Below are 25,903 nucleotides of genomic sequence, written 5' to 3'. Positions count from 1 at the left end.
TCAACCTGGAATGACCTCGAATTTTGCATGCAAGTCCCCAAATGACATAACAGATCTATACCAAATTTCAAAACCATAATCTGGATCTGATATCAACAAAGTCAACACTCGGTCAAACCTATCAACCTTCAATCTTTTAGCTTTTGCCAAAAAGCATCAAATCAACCTACGGACCTCCAAATCCAAATCCGGTCATATGCCTAAGGCCAAAATAATCACTCGGACCTAACGGAACTGTCAAAACTCTCATTCGAGATCGTTTACTCAAAATTCAAACCTTAGTCAACTCTTCCAACTTAAAGCTTCAGAATTGAGATTTATTCTTCCAAACCAACTCTGACCTTCCCGAAAATCTAATCCGACTACACATGCAACTCATAATATATGAAGTGAAACTACTCAAGAACTCAAACCGCCAAACGACGAGATATATATATATATATATATATATATATATATATATATATATGGGGGGGTTGCGCATGTGGCGAGATAAGAGGTGATTATAATGTAAATGTGCTAATCGGGTTGTGTCGTCCTATTTATAACTCCCCGTTCGACCCGGTATAGCTCAGGTCAGCCCGATCCAGTAACAAGTGGCGGGATGAGTTGTACAACTGGTTGGTCTGGATAGGGCTGGTCTTTTTTCGTTATCGATGCACCGGAGCCTGGTTGGCCCGGTGAGGAACTATCAGTTCCTTAACAGGTTCTAGCCTGACCTGGCCCGGTTAACGTTAATATTTTTAAAGAAAATATAACTGTTGCCAAAGGTCAAAATCTGGGGTGATCGTTGGCCAATGGATATCTAATAGCCTCCACCCTTAATAATTATTAAATTATAATTTTAACATTTTAAAAATTATAAATAGCTTCCCTCTTCTTTATTTTTTCTCACAACAAACTCGCAGTCTTTACATTCTCTCATAAATTGCTAATTTGCTATCAGTTAATTTCTATTACAAGTTTATTTCAATTTTATTTACGGTAGCTACTATACAAATTACAAATTATCAAGTGAAGACTTGAAGTGTGCTATTGCAATTTGCAGGTTTCAAATTTCCAATTTAGTCCGGTGTTCTGGTACACTCATTTCATCTCTCTCTCTTTCTCTCTCTCTCTCTCTCTCTCTCTCTCTCTCTCTCTGTTCTTTGGTGATTATATTTATTTTACTATATAGAATTATTAATTTGGTTATTTTAATTTAATTTTCACAATGAAAATTCTTAGAGCAACAAAAAAAGCGTGTAGTAGGGGTGGTAATGGTAGGAGTAAAACAATAAAGGATAGTTCTTCTACTAATTTTGCGCATGTTTCTGAAGTTTGCTAGAAAATATAAATATAGATTATAAACAACTATAAGAAGAATATGGCATATATGGTGTAACTACCCGACCAATCTTTTTGAGCATTTGCACATTCGTTTGGTAGTTTAGGGTCTTGATTAACTTCATATGAAGTATTAGAATTTGCGTGTATGGTTGGTTTCGATGTTCGAGAGGTTTGAGATTGATTTGGATGAGAAATTCTCAATTTGAAATCTTTAAGTTAAAGAGTTGATCAACATTTGACTTTTATGGAAACGGTCTCAGATTCGTGTTTGGAGGATTCCAATAGGTTTGTATTGTGATTTTGGACGTCGTCGTATGTCTGGATTTGGATTTGGAGGTTCCTAGGTTGATTTGGCTCTTTTTAGCAAAAGTTGGCAATTTAAAGGTTTAGAAATTTCATATGTTTGATGGGGAGTTGACTTTGGCAATATCAAGTTCATTGTTTCAGAAGTTGAAATAGGATTGTTTTGTCATTTGGAACTTGTGAGGAAAGTTTGGTCTAATTCCAAGTGTAGGATTCAGACTCGTTCGACGATGTTTGAAGGTTTGAAAGTTTAGAGAATGATCTTGGTCTTCGGTTCTTGGTTTTGATATTATTTATGATGTTTTAAGCTTTTGGATACATTTGGATAATTTATTTGGACATGTTGTTTGTATTGAATGGGGTCCCTGGGGCCTCGGGTGTGATTCGGGATGGTTTCAGACCATTTTGATAATGTTTGAGCTGCTGGTTTTTATCAGGTATCAATATTATTCACGTTTGCAGCCAAAGCAACGGGTTCATGAAGAGTAATTGTGGAGCTGGGAGGCATTGTACTTTGCGTTCGCGGTTGTTGGGCGATTTGTGCTCCGCGTTCGCGTCTGGAAGACGCGTTAGCGATGGTGTACAGGCTTGGCAGACTTGGTTCATCGCTTTTGTGACGGTGATGCCACGAACGCGAAGGCTTGTTTTGTGATAGTGTTAATTTGTTCTTCGCGATCGTGAAGGTTATTCCGTTATCGCAGTGTATATAACTAGTTATTGCATATAAGTTGTCATTTTCGGACTTTGAGCTTATTTTAACATATTTTGAGATTGGGAGCTCGGATTAAGGCGACTTTGAGGCGATGTACACCACTTGGATTTAGGGTACCTGTTCTTGTCTCGGATTTTCTTATTATTCATGATTCCATCCTTGATTTTAACATTTTATTAGTGAACCTAAGAGAGGAAAATTGGGGTTTTGGCAAAACTTTTTCAAAGTGGAAAATTTAGATTTGAATATCGATTCAGAGTTGGATTTGGATGAAACTTTCATGGTTGGACTCGTATTCAAATGGATTGTCGAAATTTGTGAGTTTTGCCGGGTTCCGGAGTGTGGCCCCCAGGTTGACTTTGAGTATTTGATTAAAGATTTGACCTTTATCATTTGGGTTTGATCCCCATGGAATTATTTGATGTTATTGAGTTATTTTTGACAAGATTCGAACCATTAGGAGTCGATTCGCGCGTCATGACATTTTTGGAGTATTTATTTAGCTTGTTTGAGGTAAGTGTCCAGTCTAGATTTGGTTGAGGAAATTTTTTCTACTAATTAATATTATTTCTACATGCGGGGGTGATGTATATATGACGTGATAAGGATACATACATGTGCCATGAGTGTTCATGCTCGGGGTAGATCCTAGCTCACTCTATGCTTTAGTTTTTTGTTTGCTCTTCTTGATTCTATGTATTGTTCCATTAATTTACTACGTGAGCAAAATAAACCATGCTAGAGTAATGTTGAGACTATTGTTACCTCATTTTGAACGTGTTGAGCAAACCTTGAGACTTATGCTATATTTGCCTCTGAGATAGATGCACGTATGTTATAGACACACATCCCTACTTGTTCTTGCGTTGTGCTTTGACTTGGGGCGTGTACACTCTATGATATATATGTGATCTGTTGTATGACTACTTAAACTTGGTTGCCATAATTAATTTACTCGTAGTTATGTCTTATCCGCATTTTATTGTTATTATGTCCTTGTGCACTTTATTGATGAGTTATGCGGATATGCCTATTGATGATAACTTGTTATCTTGCATTGTTGTGATAATTGTGGCGCATGTGAACACGTTGTGTGGCATCTTACTGTTGATGTTGTGCGGCGTATAAGGGTGGCATTTCACTGTTGATGTTATGTGGTATATAAGGGTGGCATTTCATTGTTGATGTTGTGTTAAAATAAGGGTGGCATTTCACTAGAGAAATAAGGGTGGCGATATGCACAGGTGGCAAAATAAAGGAGGCCTTTCATTGTTATATGCATGCGGCGAAATAAGAGGTGGCATTGTGGGGATGTTGTGTGATGGCCTGGGGGTGATTTCCATTATTTATGTTTATGTGGTGGTACAAGGGTGACATTCTTGAATATGCATGTGACTTCTTTATGTGTGTCATGAATTTTTACATGTTCTGTTCTGTTGCATTTAACATGCTAATATATGCCTCTAGTTTTACTTGATGATTTGATTGTCAAGAGGGTATTATATATGTAGAGTTGATGTTTCATATTTATTTGAGTTGTTGATAGCATATCAGATTGACGTGATAAGGAATTGTCATCATGCATTGATATGTTGGGTTCTTGAAAGGTTGTCTTGAACGTCTTAAGTGGTATTTGATACGGAATCGAATCATGTTGGGCCCAGATTTACAGTTATGTATAGGTATTGGGCACAAATATTATGTGGTGCATTCCTCTTGTGAGCGGAGTTGGTGCAAGTTGTAATTGTTGAATATGTCTAATTAGTAGAGTGTGTTTATTACCCTATCCAGTTGTGCACCTTTACTGTCGATATTTATTATTTTGTAACTATCTTTCTGGAATATTTTCTCTGTATTACACATGTTATTGAGCTGCACATGTTTTGTAAGTGAGTATCTTTTTCCTTAAAAGCCTCGCCTCTACTTCTCTGAGGGTAGTCAAGATACTTACTGAGTATGGGGTCGGTTGTACTCATACTACACTTCTGCATCTTGCATGCAGATTGTAATGACCCGAACGGTCGTTTTGAGCATCTGCACTCTGTTCAGCTATTTGAAGTCCCGAGTAGCTTCGTATGATATATTATGACCTGTGTGAAGCGTCGGTTTTGGTTTTTTTTTAGGTGATTCAAAATTTATTTGGAAGAATGATTCTCAACTAGGAAGCTTTAAGTTGGAAGAGTTGACCAAGTTTGACTTTTGAGTATTTGACCCCGAAATGGATTTTTGATGGTTCCGTTAGCTTCATATGGTGATTTCGGACTCGGGCGTATGCCCGAATTCTAAATTGGAGGTCCCAAAGTGATTTGGCGTAATATTTCAAAAAATTTTAACTTTGAAAGGGTTTGAATTCAAAAATTTGTCCATAAAGGGATTTTTGTTGATACCTAGTCTTGATTTGGATTCCGAGAGTTCGAGCAGCTTCGTAATAATATTTATGACTTGTGTGCAAATTTCAAAGTTATTTCGAGGTGCGTAGGCAAGTTTTTCGTTAGTTTTTAAAAAATTAAAAGTTTTGATTTTATAAAGCTTGAATTCGTTGTGATTTGTAGTTTTGATCTTATTTTTATGTTTTGATCGCTCGAGCAAGTTCGTATCATATTTTAGGAATTGTTGGTATATGTGTTTAGGATCCCATTGGGCTCGGGTGAGTTTAGAATGGGTTTTTAACGCGTTTGGTGTTTTGGCATTGTTTTGAGCATAAGCATATAATGATCTAAAGGTCCATTTTTAGTTCTAGAGATCGGAATTCGATTTTGAGACTTCCGGGAGTTTGATAATGATTTATAGGAATGATCTGGAATGTTTGGTCTAATTTTATTAAGTCGCAATTGAGTTTTTTACTGTGAAGCATGAGTTAATTATTTAACGAGTGAAGTTGGTATCGCTTTGAGAAAATGAGCTCAGAATTGAGTTTCGACTGAATAATTAGGTTCGTATTATTATTTGTGACTCATAGGAGCAATAATCGTCGAATTCCGAGTTCGTATGAGGGAGTTAGAGTCTTTTTAGTAAAAAATAAATTACTGGTGCAAGCAAGATCTGATGCGCACCTTTAGTGACTAGATTTGGTACTGGCAGCGATGGGTATTGGACTTTTAGCTACCACCTTAGTGTTTTTATTGGGCAGTTTTTTTATAAGTTCATTTCAACATTTTTGGAGCTAGAGAACTCAGATTTGGGCGATTTTTGAGATGTAATGACCCGGCCGATCGTTTTGAGAGTTATAGCCCCGTTTTCCCAATTCCTGCTTTCTTTTGTGCTTTTCAGCTATATTATGATATACCGAATTAGTTGGTTCGGGTCCGGAGTGGTTTTGGAGTGGATTGAGAGACTTAGTCTCTAAAGTAGAAGCTTAAGTTGGAAAAGTCAACTGGATGTTGACTTATGTGTAAACGATCTCGGATTTGAATTCTGATGGTTCCATTAGCTTCGTTAGGTGATTTTGGTCTTATGAGCGCATCTGGAATGTGATTTGGAGGTCCGTAATAGAATTTGGCTTGAATTAGCGAAAGTTGAAAATTTGGCTATTTTGGTCGGCAGTGGAAAATTTGGTATCGGGGTCGGAATGGATTTCCAGAAGTTAGAGTAGGTTTGTGGTGTCATTTGTGACGTGTGTGTAAAATTTGAGGTCATTCGGACATGGTTTGGTTGGTTTCGGCATCGGTTATCGAATTTGGAAGTTTAGAAGTTCTTAGCCTTGAATCCGAGGGTAATTTGGTGTTTTGATCTTGTTTTGAGTGTTTCGAAGGTTCGACTAAGTTCGTACTTTGATATATGACTTGTTGGTATGTTTGATTGAGGTCCCGAGGGGCTTGGGGTGTTTCCGGGTGGTTAACGGATTGTTTGAAGTTGAAAAATGCAACTGAAGCTGCTGCTACTGATATTTCCGCACTTGCTGAGGGGGAGCCGCAGGTGCGAGGTCGCAGGTGCGCGTGGGAGTTCGCAGGTGCGGACGGAGTTGAAGTAGGCTGGGTCTGCAGGTGCGTAGGGGAGGTCGCATATGCGGGTCCGCAGATGCGGATAGGTGCCCACAGAAGCGGAAGTGAGGAGATCAGACAGCGTCCGCAGGTCCGAGGTCTTTTCCGCACCTGCGTGGTCACATATGCAGATATGGAACGCAGGTGCAAAGTTGGGGGAATTAATGATTTTCCGCAGGTGCGCATATTTGGCCGCAGGTGCGAAAGCCCTGGGCAAAAAGTATAAAAAGAACACTTCGAGAATTTTGGTTGATTTCCACAAATTTTCAAGTCGGTTTTTGGAGCTTTCGGAGTGATTGTTGAAGGGGATTTAAGGGTATTCACTAAGGTAAGTTGCTTGAGCTCTATTATCATTATCTATGGTGTTTTCCCGTTAATTTCTCACCTAATTAGTAGGATTGTTGGAGTAAAATAAGGGGTTAGGACTTGGGATTTTGGAGAGAGTAATTTAGGGATTTGAGGGACCAAATTAGGTCAGATTTTGATGAATTTAGTATGGGTAGACTCGTGAGTGAATGAGCTTTCAAGTTTTGTAACTTTTGTCGAATTTCGAGACGTGGGCCCGGGGGCCAGGTTTGAACCAATTTCGGGTTTTTGGTCTAAATTGGTAGTTTTTCTTGTGGGATTCAGTCCTTAAGCTCATATTGATCGTATTTTATTGCTCGTTGCTAGATTCGGGTCATTTGGAGGCTGGTTCGAAAGGAAAGAGCATTCCGGAGTAGGAGTTCTACGTTGTTGAGGTAAGTAACAGTTTTAAATATGGTCTTGAGGGTACAAAACCCAGAGTTTGGTATAATGTGACTGTTTGGAGGTGGCACCCATGCTAGGTGATGGGCGTGTGGATGTACGCCATGAGGGATTGAGACTTGGTCCGTCCCGGGAGACTGTGAAGTCTAATAGCCTTTAATTGTGTTTATATGTATTCCTCTCTACTAGAACTTAACTGTTTTCATGTTAGAAATTATGCTTAGTCTATATTCTTGCTTATGGTAGTTATACTCAGTCATAGTGATTCATGTACATGTTTACCTCAGTCCATGTTATTTGTTTTCCCTGATGATATACTGTAACACTTTGATTTGGGCTGTTTTCCCTTTCTTTATTGAGAGCTTTGAGACTAGAGAGGTTCATGACTGAGTAAGGCCGAGGGCCTGGTTGTGAGGTATTGTTATATGGCACGTGAGTTGTCCGTGCGGATCCTTATATTTATACTATGGAACACGAGTTGTCCGTGCAGCACGTGAGTTGTCCGTGCGGATTAGCGCTTGGGCTGTAGGAGCCCCTCATGAGTCTGAACACCCCCAGTGAGTGTAGGTACCTATTAAGAGTGTGTATTGAGGACTAAGAGCCGAGAGTGTGAGCTTTTGAGATGGGTTGAGTGACTGCTGCCTTGAGAGGCTGTACTTGCTTTTATTTATTATTGCACTTAGTTGTTATCTTTGTTGTGAAATTTCTGGAAGATTCATATCTGTTTTATATGAGCGCGAACTGATTTGACTTATACCACAGGATTTGAAAGCATGTTCACTCTTTACTGAAAACTTTTAAAATGAACTGTACTGTATAGCTCGTCACTGATTCTCAGTTCCTTATTTATTTCTGTTACTTGCTGAGTTGGTTGTACTCATGCTATACCTTGCACTTCATGTGCAGATCCATATGTGTCTGATCATGGAGATTGTTGAGTCCAGGCCTGCTTGTGTTTCAGAGACTGCAAGGTAGCTGCCGGCGTCCGCAGGACCTTGTTACTCCTTCTATATTTCTTTCTGTCTTGTATTGATACTTAGACACTGCTTGTATTAGTTTGGTTATCTAGATGCTCATGACTTAGTGACACCCCGATGTCGGGCTATTTTTCCGCATTTATGTTTTTATTTGGGTCTTACCCCGTATTTATGAAAAACTCCGGATATTTTAAATGTCTTAATTCACTTCTGTTAAATTTTGAAAGAGTTTTGGAAAAGTCGGCTTGCCTAGTACCACGATAGGTGCCATCATGACGGGTAATGTTTTGGGTCATGACATGAGAGGATTTCTGCCATATGAATTGGGGTAAGTGTTCTATACTCGGTTTTGATTATATTTCATGAATCTATCCTTGTTTTTGGCATTTGGATGATGATTTCAAAAGAGAAATTGGGGGTTCTTGTCTAAAATTTCATAAAGTGAATTTTTGAGTTTTGAGCATCGATTCAGAGTCAGTTTTGAGTTAAACTAGTATGGTTGGACTAGTAAAGAATGGGTTGTCGGATTTTGTGAGTTTTGTCGGGTTCTGAGGTGCGAGCTCGGGTTTGATTGTTTAGTTGACTTTGGGCTTTTGATTAAAGACTCGACCTTTATCGATTAAGTTTGTTTTCTTTGGTATTATTTGATGTTCTAGAGTTGCTTTTGTCTAGTTTTGAGCCGTTTGGAGGTCGGTACGCACATGATGGCATTTTTGGAGCATCGTTTTGCTTGCTCGATATTGGATTTAGCTTGTTCGAGGTAAGTAACACTTTTAAACTTGGTGTTGAGGGTATGAATCCTGAATATATGTGTTATGTGTTTGGTGTTGAGGTGATGCACATGTTAGGTGACGGGCGTGTGCGCGTGCACCGTGTGAATTATGACTCGGTTGTTTATGTGGTACTTTGTAGTTACCAAATCTTGTTTTTATCCATGAGATTTCTACGTGTTAGAGTAATTGAGTTGTGATCCATATTAGAAACTATGTTTAGGCTATATGCTTATTCTGTTGGGACCCACTGAGGTCATATCTGCTGTGGAGTTATTTGCCTAAATTGTACTTACATACTCAGTCATACTCATTCATTTGCATATCATATCTCAGTATCTGTTGCTAATTATTGATACATCATATTATCATTTTTGGGCTAATTTTTATGACATTGTGAGACCAAGAGACTGGAGAGATTGATGACTGAGTGAGGCCGAGGGCCTGTTTGTGAGTGATATTTATTGGATCAGGATGCACGCCGCAACAGGCTTTATTGATTCATGCCATGATTGGGTTATTATAGTGCTTGGGCTGGATCTTCCCCTCTGGAGTCTACATACCCACAGTGAGCACGGTTGCTATTGATTCACGATGGGATCGGGCTATGCGCTGCAATAGGATTTATTAGCGTTTGGGCTGGATCTGTAATGTATAGTGCTGAGTGACTGAACGCGATGAGTAGGAGTGTGAGACAGTAAGATTGAATACTCTGAGAGTGTGAGTACATGATTTCATCACTGTAATGCATTGTATTTGACATACATACTTGACATATATGCATAGAGATGCATTTACTCGTGCTACCTGGTTTTGGTGAATTTCATGATTTCACGTGCACATTGACATGTAGGCATAGAGAAGTGCTTTCCTCATGCTATCTGATAATGAAACATCTTATTTATTGTTGAAAGGTTTTGGAAAAAATCATAGTTTTTTGACTTACTCATTATTTGGTGTTTTCGGTGAAAGATTTGGGTTTTACAGTTATACCTGAGAAGCATGACTATTTTTCCGTAACTGTGGACTAGCTGAGCAACATATTTTTGAGTCAATGCTTGTACTGTTTTTTCTTATATTGTTACGAATTTTTCTTGGCTATTGGTGTTGGACTCTAACCTTTGTCCAAGCTCGTCATTGCTTTCAACCTAAGGTTAGGTTTGTTACTTATTGAGTACATGGGGTCGGTTGTACTTATACTACACTTCTGCACCTTGCATGCATATGTTGGATGTTGATGTTGCTGTGCATAGCGGGAGCTAGATTTGAAGATGTACCTACGTTCCGGTCATAGCTACCAGCTTTATAAACTCTAAATCTTAGAAGCTCATGATTTGTTTTGCCAGCCATTGGAATTTTTGGTATAAAAGTCCAGTTATTTTCATCATGTACTTTCTTAGTTAAATTTCTTTGAATCGGATTGTTGCTATTTGGCTTACCTAGCGGGTTGGGTTAGGTGCCATCATGACTAGTTAACATATCACAGAATAAAAGGTCAACCTGTTTTTGCTCACCTTTCTCTTCTAGATACAAGATAATATGAGTACCGACATGCAAATTTGTGTACTGCAGAAGTTACCTTGAATGCTGGGGCTGTCTTCATAACTATCTTTCCAAATTTCACCATATCCCTTTATGACCCATACTTAACCTAAGCATTAAAAATTCAAGTCCAAATTCAGGGAGCCCCACAAGCCAAAGATTCTATCCAAGCCACTCTTCATCACCAAATGGCGTGGCGGGTCCAAAATCATGCCATGGATCTCTGCCTTCCCGGAGGAGGAAATGCTTTACTCTTAAATACTGATGCAACCAAAGGAAACACCATGTGCACCCAAATACCCAGACAAATTTTCAGAGATGAGCTCATTAAAATCTTTCCTGATTCCTGGATCACAAATTATAAAAAGTTAAGGGAACCAAAAGAATCTCTGCAATCTGTTGAGCCAACTTTTACCAAAAGAAATGATAAAACTGTTTCCATATGTTTTGACCATACCCATCTCAAAAAACCCAATAAAACCATCTTTTCTTGTCAAATGATCCAACCTAAAGATATAGACGTTGACCTTGAAAGCGTCGCCCTTCTGGAATATACAAACTTTCACGTAAGAATATGACTGGTGTCAACATTTCGATAAAGAGGGTAGAAGAGTTTGGTGGTTTAAATGCCCCTTCACGGGACACTGTCCATGGGATCTTGGTGGCGACTGCCAAGACTGTTCGGAAGACCCAATTGGAGAATATGATGAACACCACCTGCATCATTGGGAAAGATTTGGAGTATCTTTTGGCCATTCCCGGGGGTTATAACTGACAAGAAATTCATATTTATGTGGACGACTTAATGAGCCAATTGAAGGATCTTTATTTTTATATTTGGCTCCAAATTTCTTTTTAGTGGTTTTTAATATTTTCTTGATTTTTTGTTTGGTCTCGTTGAGGCCAAATCTTTCCTAATGATGCAGGTGGTATTCATCATATTCTCCAATTGGGTCTTCCAAATAGTCTTGGCAGTCATAACCAAGATCCCATGGACAGTGTCCCATGAAGGGGCATTTAAACCATCAAACTCTTCTACCCTCTTTGTCGAAATGTTGACACCAGTCATGTTCTTCCATGATAGTTTGTATATTTCAGAAGGGTTCGCTTTCAGGGTCAGGGTCTGTATCTTTGGGTTGGATCATTTGGCAAGAAAAGATGGTTTTATTGGGTTTATGAGATGGGTATGGTCAAAACATATGGAAACAGTTTTATCATATCTTTTCGTAAGAGTTGGCTCACCAGATTGCAGAGATTCTTCTGGTTCCCTTAACTTTTTATAATTTGTGATCCAGGAATCAGGAAAGATTTTAATGAGCTCATCTCTGGAAATTTGTCTGGGTATTTGGGTGCACATGGTGTTTCCTTTGGTAGCATCAATATTTAAGAGTAAAGCATTTTCTCCTCCGGGAAGGTAGAGATCCATGGCATAATTTTGGACCCGCCACGCCATTTGGTGATAAAGAGTGGCTTGGATAGCATCTTTGGCTTGTGAGGCTCCCTGAATTTGGACTTGGATTTTTTAATGCTTAGGTTAAGTATGGGTCACAAAGGGACATGGTGAAATTTGGAAAGATAGTTATGAAGACAGCCCCAGCATTCAAGGTAATTTCTGCAGTACCCAAACTTGCAAATTATTCCGTGATATGTCAAAGTGATATGTTGACCTTTTATTCCGTGATATGTCAAAGTGATTCGGAAAGTACCAAAATGGATATGGGTAAAACCATGATTTCTCCATTATCTGGGAAAATCATTCGGGATTTGAAGGGTGATGAATTGTTCCTCTCTTGTGGCAAGAATAGGATGTTGATCATGTTTTGAGGGAGCAACATATTCTTCAACTCCTTTTGGTCTATGTTGGACTAAGGAACGAATTTGGGACCATGGTGCAAATGATATTTTGGAAAGAGTTGAGTAAGGATTTATGAGGGGTAATTCAGTGGAAGTTACTTTCTGTTCATCGGGTAGGATATCTACTTCATATTGGTAATCATATTTTTGGACAAGGTTTTATATAGAGTAGGAGATATTCATTTTTGCAAGGGAAGAGGATGATGGAAATGACTCAGACATATTTAGTAAATTGTTCCTTCCTTCAAAAGGATGGGCTGACTCTGATACCGCAGTACAGAGAACAGAGCAAGAGACTCCAACAAATTGAATTAAATCATAGATATGATTTACAGTACAGAGAACAGAGCAAGAGACTCCAAGAAAGCAAATTAAATCATAGATACAAAAGTTTTCTGTAACTGGGCAGAAACATAAGGACCAAAAATCAGTCACTTTGCCATTTCTTTTTGGACTTTTTGGAGCTCGGTTCTTGGGCGATATTGAGTATTTCTTCACGATTTCAACTCAAGTAAGTGTTCTATATCCTAAAGTGATTATATTTCATGAATCCATGGTTATATTCATCGTTTAATTCAGATTTAAATGGAGGAAATCGAGATTTTTGCAAAATCATCCAAAAATAAAAATTTATGATTTGGAGGTCGAGTTTTTATTAGAATTCGACAAAATTGGTATGGTTGAACTCGTATCGGAATGGGTGTTTAGATTTCATAAAAATTATGTCGAGTTCCGAGAGGCAGGTCCCGCATTGACTTAGTCAACGTATTATTATTCAAAATTATTTCCGATGAATTTTAATGAAGTTGTACAATTAATTTGATAGATTTGAGTTGTTAAGATGTCAATTCAAGCAAGAAGGCGATTTTGAAAAATCGACATAACTTCAAAAAGGTAAGTATCTTGCCTAACCTCGAGTGGAGGAATTAGCCCGTAGGCATCGAGTCTTATGTACCATTTGTGAAATGTGAAAAGCCGTGTACGCGAGGTGACGAGTACGTACTCGGGCTTCTATGCGCAAATTTTATTGGGTTAAAGTCTTAGGCATTATTTTGTAGTAAATTGGATAATCGTTGGAATTTATTAAATCATCTATTTGCCATGCCTAAATTCTTGTTTGTTGAATTTGTTTTCATATGACAATTTGATGTGATTATTATTTGAATATTTATGTAATTTTGTGAGTTTGTTGGTTTGATATTTCTTGGAATTTAATCTCATTATGGATTTTTCCTCTGCAAATAATTAATTAAGTAAGTTTAAGAAGAAGTGTTAATATAATTATCAAAATTTGGATTAATGAAGGTGTTGCCCTATGCTGATTATTGTCTATCTCTGTTGATTGTTTTTGAGGTTTTATATACATTGTGTGGAGCCTTGGGCTATTTGTTGTGAAATTAATTGATTTTGTTATATCCTTGGAATTGGTTGTGGCCATTGGAAAAATTGTGGTATGAATTGATTTTGTTATGCTGCTGTGATAATATTCCGTGTAAATTGTTGTGTTAATTGAGTTATTATTTTGAGGATATAAGGGTGGCATTTCACTATTTTTATTATGTGGGCATAAGAGAGGCATTTCACTATTGTTATGTGTGTTGGGATATTGTTTGGGCAGAGCGATAACGGTGGCTATAGGAGCGATAAAGGTGGCTATTGATATTATCAGGGCGGAGGGATAAGGGAGGCTATTATAGGAGTGATAAAGGTGGCTATAGGAGAGATAAGGGTGACTATTGTCAGGGATGATATGTGATGATGTGGGGTGGTTGCCTTGGTTATCTTTATGTAATGTTGTGATTTTTCTTGTGTTCATTTTTATACCTTGTGCCATATTTCTTGTTGTTGGTAAATTGATAATAGTCTGATTTATGTTGAAATTGGGAGCCTCTGGCTATTGCTAGGCAGATTATGAAAAGAAATGTGGGTACGAGGTGCCGTGAGTAAATTATGATCATATTGGCACATGAATTGTCCATGCAGTTGAGATATAAAACGTGGGCACGAAGTGCCGGGAAAAATATGATGGTTTTAGTATTTACACGTGAACTGTCCGTGCAGATGTGATATGAAAAGTGGGCACGAGGTGTCTGGAAAATATAATGATTTAATTATGGGTACGAAGTGCCGTGGAAATATGAAAGTGGACTGAGACCCATATATTTATGATTATGAAATGAGGTGTCACATGGTGACTTTTAATTGAAAGAATTATATTTAAAATATTTATTTGGAAGGAGTTTTATTCAAAAAGTAGTATTTGAAGGAAACTATATTTGAAAAAGATTTATTGAAAGAATTATATTTGAAAGATATTTATTTGAGGAAATTATATTTGAAAGAGATTTATTAAAAGAATTATATTTGAAAGATATTTCTTTGAGGAAATTATATTTGAAAGGGAGTTATTTCGAAGAATATATGTGAAAGATATTTATTTAAAGGACTTGAATTAATTGGGTGTACTTGTATTTATTATTTGTTGAGCGATATTAATGGCGTTCTTGTTGCCCTGTTGTGCATATCACTGGTTGATTTGTGTTGCCCTTATTGTTATTTATTTCCTATTATTTTGTATATTGCACATGTTATTAGACTAGTGAATGTCTTGACTGTACCTCGTCTCTACTCCACTGAGGTTAGTCATGAAACTTATTGGGTACCGATCGCGGTGTACTCATACTACACTTCTGCACATTTTTATGCAGAGCCAGGTATTAGAGATATCAGACTCGAACAGAGTTAGAGAAGGATCGCAAGGATTCAAGGTAGAGCTGCTTGGTCGTCGCAGTTCCTTGGAGTCTTTCCATATTATTGTACTCTTATTTATTATTCAAACAGTATTGAGTATTCGACCCTTGAGATCATTTCATGTATTCAGTTAGAGTTCGTGACTCAGTATTACCAGTCTTGGGAGGTTGTTATATTTGTAATTATTTCTGATGTTGGTTTATATATAAAAAAATAATGGCTTGAATTGTTATAAAATCGGCTTACCTAGTCTTAGAGACTAAGTGCCATCACGACGCCTGTGGCGGGATTTTGGGCTGCGACAAGTTGGTATCAGAGCTCTAGGTTCATAGGTTCTACGAGTCACGAACGATTTTAATAGAGTCTTGCGGATCGGTACGGAGACGTCTGTACTTATCTTCGAGAGGCTACAGAGCTTGTAGAAAAATTTCCACTTCTTTCAATCCTTATCGTGCAACTTTTATTCAGCTTGAAGCATATATTTTATGTTCTTTTGCATCCACTCGTATATGAAATTGCGCACTCGGTATCAACTATGCGCCAATGGTTCGTGATACTACATAGGGGTTATACGGGAGCCAGGGTTGCTCAACTATTGTTATAACGCGTCGTCCAGATCGAGGATGCGGAAATATTGAGAGATCATTCAGTTGTGCACATGGAGGTGCAATAGGTTCTGACATCTGGTTGATAAGTATAATCTTGAGAAGGTTTAATTAATTGCCTAATCGTCACAATCGTGGTAGGTTCACGAGGTGGATGTAGATCTAAAGATAGTTGGTGGTATTAGAGACTATGTAGTTCATATGGGATTTCTATTTAGCGAAGGGTACATACTAGCAGCCAAGGCACTGGAGGAAGCGAGTTTAACTGTCACGATGATGTCATGCGCCAAATAAATGGCTTGAGGTGTCTTATAACCGGTGTCGTACAAGCGATGAAGGTTAATGTTTGGGATCATCGGACTGTGAACTATAGCTTCACGCCAAGTGAGGGGAGTCCACTATCAACGATCAGATTGTGGGGTCATGTGTTATATCAGTTTTGGCTTGAGATGTATTTATGTAGTATTGAAAGGTTCTCCAAAATTTGTATATGATTAAGAGCTGCGATTTGTATGGGATGACAGTGGGACTTGCGGTAGTCCCGCTTCCTTAATAATTCTACATTTTAGTACCGACGAGGTCACAGAAACAATTTCAGAATACTCGGGATGCTATAGTAAATTCTTTTAATGCACCACCGGCACGAGGTTCCTATAATAGTTATTCTGGTTATCCAGCAGAGACTCAGCATGGGCAGCCGAACCTGCAAAGGGGTTGTTATCGGTGTGATTGTACTAGGCAATTCATGAGAGAATGTCCCAGACTTGGGAGAGACGGATTTCGTCAGAATACTTAGGCTACAAACTTTATTCCAGTTAATACTCCACGTGCACAGCCAGTTAGGGGTGGAGGACAGGCAGGTAGAGGGCACCCAAGAGGGGGAGGCCCGACCCATTGATATAATCGCTATGATTTAGCTAAGGCCGATACACCAGATGGTGTCGTTACAGGTACAATCCCGATTTGTTATAAAAGAATAGTTTCCCTTAATTTGATTCGGATCTGAATATTGAGGTGAGTCCTCCTATTATGCTCCGCTTATTGGTGAGCTTCGTAATTTTGTGACCCACTTATATGTTTATCCCTGTTGGGAGATTTGAAGATATGAGCCCGTGTCTGTCATTGTTTTTGGGGCACCATTGAGGGCTATAGGACTAAAAGTAATTTTTATCATTTATTACAGTGGGTTTGATGTGTTTTAGGAATAATTGATTTCTAATTTTTATGAATTATATTCCTTACTGGTATGAGGGTTCGTTATGTGTTATGAAAAATATTTACGAAATTTATTGAAAAGAAGAAAGAAAGGAAATTGAAAATTTCAGTTGGCACAATGTGCAAAATACTTGTGATTCGGAGTTGAGGACGAGATCCTCGCATTCTTATATGATGTGAAATATTTAAACTGGGCTACGATTCGCGGTATAAGTTATATAAGGATGAGGTCCTTGTGGTGAAAATTATATGAGTTTAAATTCTCCTTTTGTTAAATTAAAATTTGTACTATAGTATTAATATAGACACATGTCTGTTAGGCTTATTTGATAATTCTTTTATGTGTTTCTGTGCATATTTATCCATAATTATGAGAAACATATTGAGTTTTAACCTACGAGGTGAGTGCCCAGGTGGCGTTAAATGTGGCTCGTTAAGTCGGGTAAATAGTTATGAGGTCTTCATGCCTCACATTTTACTGTCAGTATTGTGAAAATTCGAAACGAGGTTTGGGTTAATATGAGGTTAATTGGCGATATTGTAATCGATTATGAACAACTATTAATACCAGAAATGTGGTAATGGGCATACGTATGATGTGTTTCATGTCCTGATACCATTATAATAACGCAGTGCTTGTAACGCTGAGATTAGTGTTATTGATATATACATTGTGGTGCTTTGTTGGGTTGTGGATGTATTGTTAGGACTTGTTTTGGTGTTACTCTGGCAGGTGGATAGTCCCAATTACAGGAGAGACTCTGCCGAAATTTTTGAAAAATTTTGGAGTTAGTAAAATTTAGGGGATTGAGACGTGCAAAAGAAGAGATAAGTTATGTTATGTGTTTGAGGGCGAATCATCCTAAGCGGGGGAGAATGTAACACCCCAGAAAAATTTCGAACCACTTCAACACTATCAAAAAAGTTGATGTGTGCGTAGGCACGAGTTGCTATAGCCAGTTGAGACTAATACCGAGCGTTGATGTAAAAATCAGGCCTTTTGAAAATGTTTGGAGTGTAAGGAATTGTCTTAAAGGCTTTTAAGTGAGAATAAAAGAAATAAACTCCACTGAGATGATGTTGTCGGACCCCTGTTAAATTTACGATGACGTAGAATCACCCATGAGTATGTGTGAAATAATTCCCTCAGCAAATTAATGTCATCAGAATAATTCTTAGCACGTTCGAGGACGAACGTATGTTTTAGAGGGGGAGAATGTAACAACCCGACTTGACATTTTAAGAATTAACACCCTGTTCAGTGACTTAAGGTCTCGATCAGCTTCGTAATATGTATTATTGTTACACCCTATATTTTTGTACGTAAAAATGCGTCGTAAGCAAACTAATGTAGGACCAAAAATAAGATAATATTTAAAAGTATATAAAGTAAGTTAATCATGTTACCTATGAGGTTACAAATATTGAAGATCATGAACAACAAGTACAAAGAGGGTTGGACAGTTCAGAAGCTAAAGCAATTGAATAAAACAATGTTTTGTCGAAAGTCGACAAGTTGGGAATGTTATAACATGTACCTTTGGGGTGAGACTAGGGTGATTAACATGATAAGGAGATTATGTTATGATTTATATTAGTCGTATGACATCCGTGTGTTATGTTTTAATGTCAAGCGAGTTGTGGAACAAAAGTCGATGAAAGTCATCACAAGTTACACTCATAAGTTTTACTGAAACTTTGGGTCAAATCTAACTGCAATTTTCTCCCAATATACTTAGAGTTATGGGGTGTTCCACCCATCAAATTAAAGATCTATGAGTCTATTTTCCAACACATTAAACCGTTTGTCAATACAACATCGGAGTAGAGAGATATGGGCATTTTTGCGATACTGCGCAAGCTGCTAGGTGACAAGTAGGTGTGTCACCTACTTGCTTAAATGAAAGCCCAAAAAGGGGCCATTTCGGGTCGTCCAAAGAGGCCTTTTAAAGGCCTATTTTCTTCATATATTAGACTTAAAATAGAGTATAATAACCAGACATAAGCTCTGCAAAGAATCCTCCCAAATAATTTCCCACAAACCCTAATTGATTTTCTCTCCCTTTCAAGTTCTAATTGGAGGTAAAACCTAGAGTTTGAGATAGGAGCTGAGTTATCCAACAAATAAGGTGAGTTTACTGCTCTCTTTCATCCAGTTTTTCTTCTATAAATTCATGGTAAGTCGTTCTATACTTGTGAGAACTCACGGGACGGTGATCGGAAGCCGTGAGTTCGAGTTATTCACTTGTAGCGGACTGTTTTGTGGACTGTTTTGTGTTGCTGTTGAGCTGCGTGTTTTACTACTGTTTTGTGGAGTTTTGGAGGAGTAAGGGGGTGTAGAAACACCATATAAATGTAGGGTGGTTGGCTGGTCGTTCGTCATAACATTTTCGGGTCGTTTGACACTACTACGGTGGTCGTTTTGTGTATGAAGAGATTGGGGTGTGTTGGGCTGTTTTGTAGTATTTGATGGTGTATATAGGGCTGGAAAATGATGTATATATGTTGTCATTGTTCTGTTCTTGTATTGTTGGTGTTATCTTGAATTTGGAGGAAGTAAGGATTATAGGGAAGATGCTGCCCGTTTTAATACAAAATAAGTTTGTCGTTCGTTGTGCGATAGTTGTAACTTTCGTAACTTAACGATAGTATTATTATCATTCTTGTAGATTAAGGTGCGAAGAGGTGAGTTCAACTTGGTGATTGGAAAGATTGTGATAAGGTATGTTAAGACTAAGCCTTCCTTCATTTTGGCATGATCTCGTAGCTACATGTGTTAGTAATGAGACAAAATGAGAAGTTCATATTCATGAATTTATTCACACTATTCTAGTCTCATAAGTTACAATATTATTCCTTATCGAGATTCTATAGTCAATTTAGTATTGTCTTCATCCAGTCAAGAGAGCAGCAAGCCTATATATACAGTATTACAGTATTTTCATTACCATCGAGCAATAATCGATGGGCAGGCCCCTATTGGGCAACCTCTGATTAGATGGAAAGTTATATACCGAGCCTACTGTGGCCGAGCGCCTATGAGCGAGCCCAGCATGGTCGAGATACATAGCCTAGTATGGCCGAGCGCCTATGAGCGAGCCTACTACGGCAGAGCAGTTATATATACCGAGACTTATAAGGCCGTATAATTATTTTACTTACTATATTGAAGGAGTTGAGTCAGTATCAACAGGTAAGTATATCTCCAGATCATCTTTGACTCCCAATTATTTTCAGTTATTATATTATCAGTTCAGTTTCAACTTTCAGTTATGTTATCACCTTATGTACTCGGTACATTATTTCGTACTGATGCCCCTTTTCCGGGGATGCTGCATTTCATGCATGCAGGTTCAGATAGACAGACGAGTAGACCTCCTCAGTAGGTGTTTCCAGAGTTTAGCCTGATCGGTAAGCTCCACATCCTTCGGAGTTATCGGGTCTAAGTTTTTGTGTGCATCTTATGTATGTATTTATATATATAATATAGGTAGGTCGGGGCCCTGTTCCGATCACAATATATCTATAAGTAGAGGCTTGTAGACATATCCTGTTGGTTAGTGCAGTATGTTGGGTTTGTAGGCCTAGTATGTATAATTTGGTGGTTTGTCAGCTGTAGTAGCTATGACGGCCTTTTCAGCCTAGTTTTATATTGATGTTTAGTTAGCGCTAGTTTCCATTCAGTTTTATATTTTGCTTCGCAAATTGTCTAGCAAGGTGGCCCCATGGCCAAAGTATGACATTATATGTTCAGAGTCTCTTAGTCGCAATTTGGTACGCCAGGTTAGGTAAGGCACCGGGTGCTTGTCTCGCTCCTAGGTTCGGGGCGTGACAATTATGACCCGCGGGTGTGGTCGAGTTTGATTTTCGGAAGATTTAGAGTTCAAATGAAAGAACAATTTTTATTTAGAAGCTTAAATGGAAAGAGTTTGATCAGAGAGTTGACTTTTGAGCAAACAATCCCGGAATGAAATTTTTATGATGTCAATAGCTTCGTATGGTGATTTCGGACGTAGGCGTATGTTCAGATTTGGATTTGGAAGTCCGTAGGACAATTCGACGTGTTTTGGCGAAAGTTGAAAAATGGAAGATTTTTGGAAAGTACGACTGAAGGTTGAATTTTTGATAACAAGGTCGGATTTCGATTCTGAAAATTTGAATAGCTCCATTTCGTCATTTATGACTTGTGTGAAAAATTTGAAGTCATTCTGGATTTATTTGATACGTTTCAATGCAAAATATAGAAGTTGGAAGAGTTGAAAACTCATACTTCGATTCGATGCGCGATTCGTAATTTCGGCGTTGTTTGAGGTGGTTTAAAGCCATGACTAAGTTCGTATTGTATTTTGGGACATGTTGGTATATTTGGTTAAAGTCCCGAGGGCCTCGGGTGGATTTCGGAAGGTTAACGGATCAATTCGGACTTGAAGAAAAGTTGCTGGAATTTCTTGGCAGCAGCATGAACAGTGATCGCAGAAGCATGAACAGTGATCGCAGAAGCATGAACAGTGCACACAGAAGCGTGAACATTACTCGCAGAAGTGGAGGCAGCACAGAAGCGTGAACAGTACCTCGCAGAAGCATGAACAGTATCCGCAGAAGCGTGAATAGTGCTCGCAGAAGCGAAACTAGGCAGAAACATAAGAACCAAAAACCAGTCACTTTGCCATTTCGTTTTGGAATTTTTGGAGCTCGGTTCTTGGGCGATTTTGAGTATTTCTTCACGATTTCAACTCAAGTAAGTGTTCTATATCCTAAAGTGATTATATTTCATCAATCCATGGTTATATTCATCGTTTAATTCGGATTTAAATGAAGAAAATCAAGATTTGCAAAATCTTCCAAAAACGAATATTTAAGATTTGGAGGTCGAGTTTTTATTGGAATTAGATAAAATTGATATGGTTGAAATCGTATCGGAATGGTGTTAGGCTTTCATAAAAATTATGTCGAGTTACGAGAGGCGAGCCCCGCGTTGACTTTTATTGTCTTTTTGGAATAATATTTTAAGTCGACGTATTAATCCGGAATTGTTTCTGATGAAATTTAATAAAGTTGTACAATTAATTTAGATAGATTTGAGCTATCAAGATGTCAATTCAAGCAAGAAGGCGATTTTAAAAAATTGACATAACTTCAAAAAGGTAAGAATCTTCCCTAACCTCAAGTGGGGGAATTACCCCTTAGGCATCGAGTCTTATGTGCAATTTGTGAAATGTGAAAAGCCGTATACGCGAGGTAACGAGTACGTATTCGGGCTTATATGCGCAAATTTTATTGGGTTAAAGACTTAGGCATTATTGTGTAGTAAATGGGATAATCGTTGGCATTTATAAAATCATCTATTTGCCACGCCTAAATCCTTGTATGTTGAATTTATTTTCATATGATAATTTGATATGATTGTTATTTGAATATTTATGTAATTCCGTGAGTTTTTTGGTTTGATATTTCTTGGAATTTAATCTCATTATGGGTTTTTTCTCTGCAAATAATTAATTAAGTAAGTTTAAGAAGAAGTGTTAATATAATTATCAAAATTTGGATTAATGGAGGTGTTGCCCGGTACTGATTATTTTTGAGATTTTATATACATTGTGTGGAGCCTTGGGCTATTTGTTGTAAAATTAATTGATTTTATTATATCCTTGAAATTGGTTGTGGCCATTGGAAAAATTGTGGTGTGAATTGATTTTGTTATGCTGTTGTGATAATATTTCGTGTAAATTGTTGTGTTAATTGAGTTATTATTTTGAGGATATAAGGGTGGCATTCCACTGTTGATATTATGGGGGCATAAGGGAGACATTTCACTGTTGTTATGTGTGTAGAGATATTGTCTGAGCGAAGCGATAAGGGTGGCTATAGCAGCGATAAGGGTGACTATTGATATTGTCAGGGCGGAGGGATAAGGGAGGCTATTATAGGAGTGATAAGGGTGGCAATAGGAGAGATAAGTATGGCTATTGTCAGGGATGATATGTGATGACGTGTGATGGTTGCATTGGTGATTTTTATGTGATATTGTGATTTTCCATATGTTTATTTTTATACCTTATGCAATTTGTCTTGTTGTTGGTAAATTGATAATAGTCTGATTAATGTTGAAATTGGGAGCCTGTGGCTATTGCCAGGCAGATTATGAAAAGAAATGTGGGCACAAGGTGTCATGAGTAAATAATGATGATATTGGCACGTGAATTATCCGTGCAGTTGAGATATAAAACGTGGGCACGAAGTGCCGGGAAAAATATGATGGTTTTATTAGTGGCACGTGAACTGTCCGTGCAAATGTGATATGAAAAGTGGGCATGAGGTGCCGGGAACCGTATATTTGTGATTATGAAATGAGGTATCACATGGTGACTTTTAATTGAAAGAATTATATTCAAAATATTTATTTGGAAGGACTTTTATTCAAAACGTAGTATTTGAAGGAAACTATATTTGAAAAAGATTTATTGAAAGAATTATATTTGAAAGATAGTTATTTGAGGAAATTATATTTGAAAGAGATTTATTGAAAGAATTATATCTGAAAGATATTTCTTTGAGGAAATTATATTTGAAAGAGAGTTATTTGGAAGAATATATGTGAAAGATATTTATTTGAAGGACTTGATTTAATTCGGTGTACTTGTATTTACTATTTGTTGAGCGATATTAATGGTGTTCTTGTTGCCCTGTTGTGCATTTCACTGGTTGATTTGTGTTGCCCTTATTGTTATTTGTTTCCTATTATTTTGTATATTGCACAGGTTATTAGACTAGTGAATGTCTTGATTGTACCTCGTCTCTACTCCACTGAGGTTAGTCTTGATACTTACTGGGTACCGACTATGGTGTACTCATACTACATTTCTGTACATTTTTGTGAAGAGCCAGGTATTGGAGATATCGGACTCGAACAGAGTTAGAGTGGGATCGCAAGGATTCAAGGTAGAGCTGCTTGGTCGTCGTAGTTCCTTGGAGTCTTTCAATATTATTGTACTGTTATTTATTATTCAAACAATATTGAGTATTCGATCCTTGAGATCATTTCATGTATTCAGTTAGAGTTCGTGACTCAGTATTATCAGTTTTGGGAGGTTGTTATATTTGTAATTATTTCCGATATTGGTTTATATATAAAACAAATGGCTTGAATTGTTATAAAATTGGCTTACCTAGTCTTAGAGACTAAATGCCATCACGACGCCTGTGACGGGATTTTGGGTCGTGACAAGTTGGTATCAGAGCTCTAGGTTCATAGGCTCTACGAGTGATGAACGATTTTAGTAGAGCCTTTCGGATCGATACGGAGACGTCTGTACTTATCTTCGAGAGGATACAGAGCTAGTAGGAAAATTTCCACTTCCTTCAATCCTTATCGTGCGACATTTTATTCAGCTTGAAGCATATATCTTATGTTCTTTTGCATCCACTCGGGTATGAAATTGCACACTCGGTATCAACTATGCGCCAACGGTTCATGATACTACATAGGGGTTATACGGGAGCCAGGGTTGCTCAACCATTGTTATAACGTGTTGTCCAGATCGAGGATGCGGAAGTATTGAGAGATCATTCAGTTGTGCACATGGGGTTGCAACAGGTTCTGACATCTGGTTGATAACTATGATCTTGAGAAGCTTTGATTAATTGCCTAATCATCACCATCGTGGTTGGTTCACGAGGTGGATGTAGATCTGAAGATAGTTGGTGGTATTAGAGACTATGTAGTTCGTATGGGATTTCTATTTAGCGAAGGGTACAAACTAGCAGCCAAGGCACTGGAGGAAGCGAGTTTAACTGTCACGAGGATGTCGTGCGCCAAATAAATGGCTTGAGGTGTCTTATGACCGGTGTCGTACGAGCGATGAAGGTTAGTGTTATGGATCATCGGACTGTGCCCTATAGCTTCACGCCAAGTGAGAGGACTCCACTATCAACAATCAGATTGTGGGGTCATGTGTTATATCTGTTTTGGCCTAAGATGTATTTATGTGGTATTGAAAGGTTCTCCGAAATTTGTATATGATTAAGAGCTGAGATTTGTATGGGATGATGCTAGGATTTGCGGTATTCCCGCTTCCTTAATAATTCTAGATTTCAGTACCAACGAGGTCACAGAAATAATTTCAGAATAGTCGGGGTGCTATAGTAAGTTCTTTTAATGCACCACCGACACAAGGTTCCTATAATGGTTATTCCAGTTATCTGGCAGAGACTCAGTATGAGCAGCCGAACCCGCAGAGGGGTTGTTATTGGTGTGACTGTACTAGGCAATTCATGAGATAATGTCCCAGACTTGGGAGAGGCAGATTTCATCAGAATACTTAGGCTACAAGCTTTATTCCAGTTAATACTCCACGTGCACAGCCAGTTAGGGGTGGAGGATAGGAGGGTAGAGGGCGCCAAAGAGGGGGAGGGCCAGCCCGTTGATATAATCACAATGATTTGGGTGAGGCCGATACACTAGATGGTGTCGTTACAGGTACGATCCCGATTTGTTATAAAAGAATAGTTTCCCTTAATTTGATTCGAATCTGAATATAGAGGTGAGTCCTCCTATTATGCTCCGCTTATGGGTGAGCTTCGTAATTTTGTGATCCACTTATATGTTTATCCTTGTTGGGAGATTTGAAGATGTGAGCCCGTGTCTGTCATTTTTATTTTTTGGCACCATTGAGGGCTATAAGACTAAAAGTAATTTTTATCATTCATTACAGTGGGTTTGATGTGTTTTAGGAATAACTGATTCCAATTTTATGAATTATATTCCCTACCGGTATGAGGGTTCATTATGTGTTATGAAAAATATTTACGAAATTTATTGAAAAGAAGAAAGAAAGGAAATTGAAAATTTCATAATACTTGTGATTCGGAGTTGAGGACGAGATCCTCGCATTTTTATATGATGTAAAACATTTAAACTGGGCTACGAGCTGTGGTGGAAGTTATATAAGGATGAGGTCCTTGTGGTGAAAATTATATGAGTCTAAATTCTCCTTTTGTTAAATTAAAATTTGTACTATAGTATTAATATAGACACATGTCTATTAGGCTTATTTGACAATTCTTTTATGTGTTTTTGTGCATATTTATCCATAATTATGAGAAAAATATTGAGTTTTAA

The sequence above is a fragment of the Nicotiana tabacum genome, chromosome 13 (assembly GCF_000715075.1).
Source record: "Nicotiana tabacum cultivar K326 chromosome 13, ASM71507v2, whole genome shotgun sequence".
Taxonomy (NCBI): domain Eukaryota; kingdom Viridiplantae; phylum Streptophyta; class Magnoliopsida; order Solanales; family Solanaceae; genus Nicotiana; species Nicotiana tabacum.
The sequence above is the reverse complement of the archived record's forward strand: the minus strand, read 5'-3'. Positions refer to the sequence as shown.